We start from the raw sequence: 12,007 nt of genomic DNA on the forward strand, positions 1-12,007 counted from the left end.
AAACATTGTTATGTGTATGTATAATGCATATTTAAATTTAATATAGATAAAGTACATTATAGCGATTTTCTTTCATCAACAGACGAATATATATAAAATTTACCATGCACGTACACCATGAAAGTTCATCACAATATTGGTTTTGTGTATTATTTTACACATCTCCTCCTTCAAACTCCCTGAATTTGTAATTTAATCAATGACATTTTAGAATGAACATAGTTACTGTACAAGATTATAATTAGCAGTTATTCTTTGCTCTATTATATTAGTTAAATAAGTATTACTGTAATTATTATTATTTAAATAATAATTATAATTTGTTAAATAATTATTACATTTAAAAAGTTCAATTCATTTTTCTATCATTATTATTTGTTCAATTAATATTACAATTTAAAGTTCATTTCTTTTGTTACTATTGCTACATACTCATTACATTTATAAAGTTCAATTCGTTTGATTATTATACATGTAACTTCAGAGTTTTTTTTTTGCAAACAGTTTAAATATGGGGTTTTAAACTCAAACATTGCTATGGTAATTTTAAAATCACTGTTATTACCACTTGGTTAATTTCTAATTCTTTATTGCAATCACTGTAGAAGAATATACTTTATCTAGCCATTACTTGCTAATTAGTTTACATTTAAGCGCCTTTTTGTTGTCTTATTTTTTCAGCAACTTTTTTTGACCTGCACCAGACACCTTTCTCATCACATGAAGTTTTAGAGGATTTCTATTTTCATTTTCACATAATAAACATCGTGCATAACAAACCAATTTTAAGATATTACAAATTGTATACAATTTCTATAGTTGATGATATGCCTACTGGAAAACCCACCATTCTGAAAATAGGTAATAAGCCATTTGTCTACTTTTTGGGTGATGTGGAAATGACCCTTGCAGCGCCAAGTTTTATTACTCGTGCACCGTTGGATATTCATCTATAAATTCTAAACAACTCTCTAAACAGCTGACTATCATTATCATTGCTTTGCTGCTTAATTACATCCAAAAATACAATTATACAACTATGAGTCGGGTGATATCTAGTTATCACTGACTGGCATAAACGAAATATCACTCTCTCTTTACAGAATATCATCAGTTATGTAGGTGCTAGAAATATGACACAAATTGATCAGTTCGTTTAACTTTATTTATACAAAACATGATAGATAGACTTTGTAGCCAACTTCTTAACACTGTATTCATTCGTAGCAGTGATTTACTAACTCGAGGCAATAAACATAAACTTCAGTGGTGCCATACAAGGCTACAAGCCAGTTTCACATTTAAAACAAATTTTCATTTTATGTAGGAAACATTTGCAACCAATAGTTACCTTAAATTTATTTATTCCTTTAGTAAGTATGGTAGCTGTAGCGTGTTAATATAACAAAGCAAATGTAATACAGAAAAATAGCTGAGTGCTATTGATAAGACTCAAACACACTGTCAATTAGTTTAAAGAAAAAAGTATGTAACTCAGTCTAACCAAAATATTTTGTATTGCATAAAAAATTTGGCGTAGCTAACCTGAAAGTTTATAAAAAATGCTATAAGAGACTTTTACCAAAACATGTTTAATCGCTTTAAATATTCCACTAAATATTCTGGGAACTCATTGATATCACCATTTCCTTTGAAAGGACGGAAGTTTTCACTGCTCTCATAAGAAGAGGACAACTTCTACTTGATCACATTAAATAGTTTGTTGTTTTTGAGGCAACCATCTGAGTACTATTGCACCAGGTTATAGATAGGAGTTGAATTGAGCCATCATCCTTAAACATGTTGAAAGCTAGACACAGGGGTATCCAATAGTTGAATATAGTAAACCTCTTATACTACTAACTACTAATAATCTACTGGGTTCTCCAGCACATATGATACATATAATGACATGCTGGACAGAGCTACGGTATAGCCATAAACTACAAGCTGCACAAAAAGTTCAAGTTGAGAGAACTCAAAAACACAACGAAAAACCTGTTATGATAAAGACTACAAAATAACCTAAATTACAGACTTCATAAAAAGTTAGTCAAAAAATTATTGATATTTCCAACTAATTTTCTACTAAATTTATTTATGCATCGATGTTTGGTGCTGCGATCATACAGTGTTCTAAATAACACGGACCTAGTTTTCACAAGCTCAGCCAATAAGGTTAGCTTGCTTTTATTATCAATAAAAATAGCAATGATACAATTTACTTTGCAAAATCAACCTTATAAAATCATTGACCAACTAGAATCTCATGTTAGGTCAGGCGGGAGTTATATGTACATGTATGCACACATTTTTTTCATATAAGAAAGTTGAATATTAGCTGTTATATTTTTACATTGTGTATTCTTGCATTTCTTGAGTATTGTAGTCGGAATGAGAAAAAATCATCTAGCTTAATATAATATAAAGACATTACAAATCCATGATTAGCACATCACAATGTGATCAAATCAATTAGCAAGAGTTGTCTTGTTATTAATTTAAGAGCAGGCAACTCTTTAGTTATAAGTTACTTTAATAAAGTTGCAATTGATGCTACTAAAAGCAGTTAGCTGACTAGTATTTAGATGTTATGTTGTTTTAGTTTTTTTTGACATGATTGTAACCCAAAAACAAAATATCATATCATTTAGCGGTTTCAATTGCTGCAAGCCAACTCTCACATTAGTCACATAAAAACCGCATGCGAATACCATAAATGTTATACCACAAATAAGACAGATATATATTTGATAAATATACAGAAATACATGTAATTCAGTGTTAGCGCTTACAAAAAACTACATGCAAGAGACTGCCAGCGATCTCTGCTCTCTTCGTTCTTCTGGCCTCCTTATATACGCCTTGTCTCTTGCTGGCTCTGCCACATTGTTCCTTTGGTCCTTTTTTGATCTTGGCTGTCTTCTCTCAACCGACTGAAATTTTTTTGGCGACCGGACCTTTTGCTGAGCTGGAAATTGGCCTGATCGTGGCATCGGCCTTGGCCTCAGCGCTCTGCAGTCACACTATAACGTTGCAAATGCTGACAGACAAATACTGACGTTTCATATATTTTGAAGCAAATCATGTAAACTGTAGTCACAATTACAGTAATAAAACAAAATCATGTCTCTAGATGTCAATTTAAGTTGGATTTGATTTATAGTTTGAGTAAAAGTAGTTTAAACTAGGATAACTGTCAGAAGATGGTTGAGAATCTACAGGGTAAATTTTTCAGCGATAGATTTCTATTTCGTTCTTATATCAGAAATAAACAAAGTCTGTCGTTCATACATAAAGCCCCAGATCAGCAGCATTTCTTGAAGTGGTAGGATGATGAGTTGTGTTACTTGGATGCAACCTACTAAACATCAAAGTTCACCAGACAGTATTTTTTATTGTCACGAAGATTTCCTTTCATGACTACCAATTATGTATGAACTTTACTAATATGCATAAACGATTAATGCTTTCAGCAATTTGGTTAACCTTTTATCATATTATACAGTTGTATTCGGTGCACTACTTGCAATGTCTTGAGACTTGATTGAGACTAATTTTAACTGTTGTACGTGTAAACTTATAAAATACCACAAGACACATTTATTTTTTAGGTAGTTGCAACATTGATCTTAAATGATGAAAAAACAGAGCATTTCGGAAGCTTTTGAAATAATTAGAAAGTGAAACAGCTCATGAACGCCCTTGGCATGAATAATTGTGCAGATCAAAAGATTGCTGCCATAAACATGTGTTTAGTGTCCAGTGATTAGTATCGTATGATGTGCCGAATTAAGGGCATACAATTTTGTAACGTTACCCACGCCACAGAACATGTGAATCACTTAGGCATGATTTTCATTTTAAGCGCTTGTTTTCAACAAACACACTGAGACTAGTGTAATGGCTAAATTGTCTTGTATTTTTAAGCTGCTCCACCATCAGATGTTTTCAATTTCATGAATCAACCAGGTGGATTCTCACTGCACTCTTATTAAGTTTTTAGCTAATTTAACAGCATGTGTTGGGAATGAAGTTAATTCAGATTTGTGAATGTGTGGCAGAGACTAAACTACTGCTATGCAATTTTCACCAGGAACAAGCTTGGGAGAGGAGAAAAGAGAATGAGAAAAGCTTAATCTCAGGTTAGCGGAATAAAAAGTTGTTCTCAGTAGTCTTTGGAGAACTGCCTTTTCAAGGTTAGCGTTAGACTCACAACATGGATTTTTTATTGTTAGTAACAGCATCAAGGTCTATTTTTCTGGACACAACCGAAATAAAAGTCTACATGCTCACTTAAGCACACACAGTTCTTTTTGATAATAAACACTAATACTCGCACATGTCTTAGCACATCTGGGAAGATCTGGAAAGTTCTACTAAGTCATGCAGTCATTGATGAAAACCAGCCTTAATGTATCCTCATTCTAAAATCTATCTTACTTGGATTAGCAAAAGTAGTGCTATTTAGAAGTAAAGGTTTATTGATAGCCTACTAGCTTGTTACTTTCAAAACCAAGGAGGAGAACAACACAAACAAGACGGCAGTTGAAAATACCAATTGGTTGGCAAGCAACAAGAATATGAGGGAGTATTTGAAGCAAGAGTAGCTCCAAGGAGATTTACCAAAGGCAAGTCAAAAGCAGAACCAATTGAAGTTTAACAAAAAGAAATACAATTGCATTTTTTCAAGTCTAACAGTGAAATGCTACACATAAAAATTACAAGTGGTGGGGCTTAGGCACATGTATATTAGCTTTATTTAAAACCAATCAGTCTTCATAAGAAAACTATGTTGGCTTCAAACCAAAATAAAATGCACCAAACATTATTTGGTGCATTTTAAATTTCCATTGCAGATTCCTTCAAAATCATTCTTCCAAAATCTGAATTGCATTGTATGTTTCAATTTGGCCTGAGCCTCTAATTTCTAACAGCTGCATAGCAAAACTGCTGAAGTGTCTGGTCAATTTGGTGAATGAAAGACATTCAATTTGTGTTTGTGACCTGAAGATTTCGAGCCATAAAATTGTCTGATTGTGCACACACACACACACACACGCACAACGCACACACGTGCACACACACACGCGCACACATGCGCGCGCACACACACGCACACACACATGCACTCACACGCACACACACGCACACACACGCACACACACGCACGCACACATGCACACACACGCTTGCACGCACACACCCACACACACGCACACATGCACGCACACATGCACACACACACACGCACACATACACGCACACACACGCGCACACACACGTGCACACATGCAGACACACATGCACACACATGCGCACACACATGCACGCACATATGCACAAACGCGCACATGTATGCATGCACGCACACACGTACGCACACACACACACACGCACACACACACGCACACACTCACGCACACACACACGCACGCACACGCACGCACAAACGGACGCACACACGCACACACAGGCTAAATCAAGTTAGTTTATAGTGGATAATGGCCATATTTTATTATTGTTAAAAATATTTTAGAAAAATACTTTTCAAGTTTGAGAGATACTAAAGACTGCCTAACATAGATGGAATTTCTGTGACCACTAAAAATTGCCATGCTTCCCAAACACAATGTACTGACTAAGGAAAAAAAGTCAGCATTTAATGACTGCAAAACTATTTAAAAAAATTATGTTTTTTTTGGAATATATTTTATCTCATGTTATCTAGCGTAGCAACAAAAATTGCTTATAGCCATCTAAGGATTTTACAAACTTTGTACTTTTCATTGTGAATCATTTTTACACCCTTTGGCAATTAATTTTTCCTAATTGGCAATTAAGTTGGCTTTTAGCATGAAAACATTTAAGTTCCTTTTGCAACTGATCTTTACCTGTAACTTGTAATGAATGACCTACATATAAGGATAAGTTCAGCCACACTTTGTCTAGCATCACAACAAGCTGGCAGCAAACTGTATTTGTATGACAGAAGAACAATCATTTTTACAAGCTGCAAAAATAGCTACAGTGTATGAGAGCTGAGATGGTTTTGTGTTGTTCTCTGCTTGGTCGACATCAGCTTTTATGTCCTCAGAGTTCAAATAATTCAGCTGCATAAAAAGACACACTGTGTAACCAAAGAGCGATGCATTGTAGAAACTTTAAACACGAGTTAAGAAATGCATGTGTTTTTTTGGGAGGTCTAGTAGTAGGTAGCACTAAGAGTGACATACATGTATGTTTACACAAGTGAACTAATTACTAACTGTGGTATAATGATCCTACAAAGTTTATGTAGTGTTTACTTTTTATAATTTGAATTATTTCAAACTCAAATATAGATACGCTCTGCCTGGTCACCTCATATGATGGTTACTTTAATAATTTATCAATATGCATTTTTTAAATGCTGCTTACACAGTAGTTCATGAAAGTGTAGTTCGCAAAAATTCAAAAAAGCTACAGTTTTCAAAACTGCCAACTAGACTAGCTCCGCAAAAATGCAAACCCGTTTTACTATTATAAACAGCTGATGTTTTGGTGAGTCTAGGTGTGTTTTGGCATGTTTTGTTTACCCTTCAACACATGATACGCATTTAAATTTTGGAACCTCATAAATTTATTATCACTATCGCTAAATGCTGTAAAGCTGTCTTTAGTTTGTTTATAAACATCACATAAGTTTAATTTGTTTTTATATAAATCAAATCATGCCTCAGTCAAAAAATGGTCAATACTATTTTGTGCACTAATTTTTTTAAATTCTGGTCATAAATTTTTTTTATGGTAACAATGAAATTTAAAGATACATTATTAAATATCATTATCTGAACCCAGATTAACTTTTCATTTGTCTCACTACTCAGGTTAGAAAATTCCGACTGATATACTGTTAATCACATCATTTTATATAAATATATAATATTTGCAACTTGCTTCATGTATAAAAGGGTATTCTGAACCAAAAAAGAGAGACCAACCATAATTTTATACAAGTTTTGGAAACTTGTGTCATTAACTAGACGTTAACAAAATTTTTATTTAGCTGCTGAAGTACCAAAGTCACTAAAATCAGCTGTTTTGTTCACTTCAAAACGGTTTAAACTAACGATTTAAACTCGAATGAATATTATTCTAGCGCTGTGATCTGACTAAAAGCTAAACATGTATTAAAACTAAAAAGTAAGGATTTTTCATGTTATATATTCAGTAAGGAGACCAGTTATAAAATGCACGTCTTACACCCAAATAAATAAGCTAAACCAAATAGACTACTAATTGTTGCAAAAAATATTTCTACATCCCATGGCTTGACATATAAAAAGAAATTTTATGACCTAATCAAACTCTGTAGCGCAATTAAATTTTTACAGTTACAAATGTTTATACACTTATGAATAATGCGATCAAAGCTTTGACTTTATTTGTGTAAAAAAATATTTGCTATATAATCTGTAGATTCATTTTAACCTTGACTTTCAACATAATCAGATATGCTCAGAGTGACTATGTCATCATGTACATCATTGTGAGACTGCAGATATACATGTACATTTCATCTGTTACCTAAAAATCACCATAGATACTTTCTGTTAAATGATCATTCAACTAGAAATATTTTATGATGACCATCATGACTATAAACATTACGATAGTAAAGGTTAAATAATAGCTCATACTAAACTTAAACATTACTCTAATTGTTCTGACAAATTCTAAACAATGCAAGAAAATCATACATTGATAGATAAGGCTGTGAGTTGTACTTATATTATGCTCATTTGCACTGCATACGTAAATCAATTACTAAGTCGTAGACACTATGTTAATTTGAAGTTTTTCCGTAGATTTGAGTCAATAGAAGTTTTGTCAGGCACTACAGTTGGTCATTTAAAGTGCTTTGGTACTATTATTATTTATATTATCGTAGTACTACATATTATAGGCTTTGAGGAATGCTATAAAATTCAAAATCATCCTATGAAGTGCCCTATGTTGAGTTTATTTTATATGTGGTTCTAAAAATATTGAAAACTTTTTTTAAATGAGTTTCTAAATTATTAATGTTTTCATTTGTATATCTTGTTTTTTATGTGAGCTAAAGTTTTTTGCAAATTTATAAGGATTTTTTTAGGCACCTTTTATTCGATATCATACTGTAATTTTTACCAATAATTGGTTGGTAACTAATGTTAAAACACATGAGTCACTACTAGGTTTTAGTAATAAAAATCTACAATTGTTTTTAACAATTATATTGTTTATTTTAGCGCAAACTCAACGTGGTAAGACAATGCTTCTTTGTTAGTTGGTGCATAGCAGTTGGTCAAGACCTTTGGTAAAGTGGCATCGTTAAAGCTTGTTGAAATATCATGCAATTAGATATCAGAAACTGCGTATTATTTGCTAATTTTATGAATGTGCAAAAAATGTATGTGTTTAGCTGTTTTTTTTCTAGTTATAGATTATAAATGGCCATGTTTATATTGATCATGGTAATGTTGTATAAACAAACCTGACAATAATGCTCTGTTTTTATTTCTATAGGGCTAAGAGTGATAAAATATCAAAAAAATACTTAGCATTATTTGGGGTGTGCAATAAGTACTCATTTGACTTTATGCATAAACAAGAGTTTAGATTTATTCTCTATATGCCGCTTTAAAGTATATCTGACTGACTCAATTATTATTCTACTGATGATCAGCCTATACATCTAATAGGTTGCATTTTTAGTAATCTAGTAGATACAACTAGTGCATGTAGATGCGTTTTTAGTTTACATCATACCCATCGTTATCAGGCAAGGATTTGATTATCAAAGTACACAATCATGCAACTATTTATCGAAGTCCTGGGCTATGGTGGTTTATAATGCATTGACTATGCATTTGCTCATTTACCACTCATAGACCCGAATCAACCTTGTTAATGCGCATCTGCACTCACCACCTCTAGACAAAAGCTATCATACTTTGTGTGCAACTTTGAAGGGGTTGCAATAGGAATGCAAAGACCTTTTCCATATCCCAATCACATTGGTCTTAACTGTTTGGAATCTGAAGATGCAATATTTCCGTGAAATTGCAAATCCCTCTTTGTTAGATTGAAGCTTCTCTCAAGATGAATGGGAATGTAAAGCCACACAGCTAGCTTGACTATGATCTACACTATCTTGACTATCTTGATCCACAGCTATCTTGACTATGATGTATAACTTATGATGAGCAGTAGCAGTGGCAGCATGTAATTACATGCTGTAACCTGCCAACAGAATTAGCTATGTAAAGTTCACATTAATAAAATTTTGTAGCAATAAATAGTGCCTTTTTGGTTACCTTGACTGTATTTTTGGAGCAGATGGTACATACATACCTGATGATTGCACCTTCTTTCCTTTCTTAACACATTCATCACACTCATGAATAGGTTTGATAGGAGTATAGATTAGTAGCTGGTCTATCAGAACATCAAATACTTTACTAAACAGTGAAACATGAAGCAGTATATTTATACAGAAAATATTGAGCTACAAATGCTTAAAAACTGTAGCCTATAGTAGTTTTATCCTGACCAAGTAAGAACTTTTCGATGTCAAACTAATAGTTTGCAATGAGAAGCTTAACCATTGAGTAGATGTGATTCCTTTTGCAGACATTGTTATGTTTAAAAATCTGAAAGTGTTTCTATGCTCTGACAATTTTCTATGTCATTGCAGCTAATTTAGTAATTTCTCTGCTCACCACATTAAGGTTGAACTACTGAGTTTGCTGCTTATAAATTCATCAATAAAATAGATAGAAGCTCATAGACCAAAAAGGCCATAGTATCTTTCCTGACTACAAGATATACAGGTAATTAAACCTAAAACCTAAAGAATGTGACCCACTTGCAGTCCCTACACCAGACCACATTGCGGATTTGTAATTGATCAATCAGAAATTATCTGCAGACAGAAGTACTTCATGGTCAATCTTACATCTGTAGTTAGACCACCAAAACACACATTATACTTTTTGCTGTTTTGCTGATTTTGTTATACTTCTACAACTAGACACAATAAGTGCTATATTAGCCTAGAAGCATCTTAAATCATTGGTGATGTGGTTTTTACTGAAACGATTGTTATTATGATATGCAAAGAAAATGTGTGCAACAGCCAATATGTACATTCCTGAACACAGAGAGGAAAGGCTTTGATGCAAAGATTTCATCGTTATATTCAAGAGACAAAACTGTATGCTGATGAATATTTCAAAAAAGCTTTATCAGCTTCAAAGCTTTCTATGTGAAGCATCATTTAAAAGAAACTCAGTGTTCTAGATACTTTTGGGCTAGTCTTTTTCTGCATCCTTGGTATTGTTAGCGCTAGTCTCTTTCTGCATCCTTGGTATTGTTAGCACTAGTCTCTTTCTGCATCCTTGGTATTGTTAGCGCTAGTCTCTTTCTGCATCCTTGGTTTTGTTAGCGCTAGTCTCTTTCTGCATCCTTGGTATTGTTAGCGCTAGTCTCTTTCTGCATCCTTGGTATTGTTAGCACTAGTCTCTTTCTGCATCCTTGGTATTGTTAGCGCTAGTCACTTTCTGCATCCTTGGTATTGTTAGCACTAGTCTCTTTCTGCATCCTTGGTATTGTTAGCGCTAGTCTCTTTCTGCATCCTTGGTATTGTTAGCGCTAGTCTCTTTCTGCATCCTTGGTATTGTTAGCGCTAGTCTCTTTCTGCATCCTTGGTATTGTTAGCGCTAGTCTCTTTCTGCATCCTTGGTATTGTTAGCACTAGTCTCTTTCTGCATCCTTGGTATTGTTAGCGCTAGTCTCTTTCTGCATCCTTGGTATTGTTAGCGCTAGTCTCTTTCTGCATCCTTGGTATTGTTAGCACTAGTCTCTTTCTGCATCCTTGGTATTGTTAGCGCTAGTCTCTTTCTGCATCCTTGGTATTGTTAGCGCTAGTCTCTTTCTGCATCCTTGGTATTGTTAGCGCTAGTCACTTTCTGCTTCCTTGGTATTGTTAGCACTAGTCTCTTTCTGCATCCTTGGTATTGTTAGCGCTAGTCACTTTCTGCATCCTTGGTATTGTTAACGCTAGTCTCTTTCTGCATCCTTGGTATTGTTAGCGCTAGTCTCTTTCTGCATCCTTGGTATTGTTAGCACTAGTCTCTTTCTGCATCCTTGGTATTGTTAGCACTAGTCTCTTTCTGCATCCTTGGTATTGTTAGCGCTAGTCACTTTCTGCATCCTTGGTATTGTTAGCGCTAGTCTCTTTCTGCATCCTTGGTATTGTTAGCGCTAGTCTCTTTCTGCATCCTTGGTATTGTTAGCGCTAGTCTCTTTCTGCATCCTTGGTATTGTTAGCGCTAGTCTCTTTCTGCATCCTTGGTATTGTTAGCGCTAGTCACTTTCTGCATCCTTGGTATTGTTAGCGCTAGTCTCTTTCTGCATCCTTGGTATTGTTAGCGCTAGTCTCTTTCTGCATCCTTGGTTTTGTTAGCGCTAGTCTCTTTCTGCATCCTTGGTATTGTTAGCACTAGTCTCTTTCTGCATCCTTGGTATTGTTAGCGCTAGTCTCTTTCTGCATCCTTGGTTTTGTAAACGCCATGACCTGCTGAATTATTTTTTTATTAATTTATGGAAAATTTTTGGGTGCTTAGTTGAAATTTGAAAATAAAAAGGCATACTAGGTTAAATAAATATGCGACAGCTGTCATTCAACAATTTTGACATAACTGATTCAAGTGAATATCTGTAGAACAACTACTCCATCAAAATTGTAACAGACTTCTTACAATGATTACAGAAACACGGCAACAACTCAGTCTTTAACATGCAGAGACAAATTATATTAAACTTATTTAGTATATTCAATAGTTTTTGAAACCAAGGAAAAATTTCTCTGCTTAGATAGTTACAGTAAAAACTACTAAACCTACTGGAAGCAGCAAACTGGCCATCTACATTGCTAAGCGGTGCCGTCACGTGTTGGTGACAACGTGATGTTAGAAATTTT

Source organism: Watersipora subatra, chromosome 3 (genome assembly GCF_963576615.1).
Source record: "Watersipora subatra chromosome 3, tzWatSuba1.1, whole genome shotgun sequence".
Lineage (NCBI taxonomy): Eukaryota > Metazoa > Bryozoa > Gymnolaemata > Cheilostomatida > Watersiporidae > Watersipora > Watersipora subatra.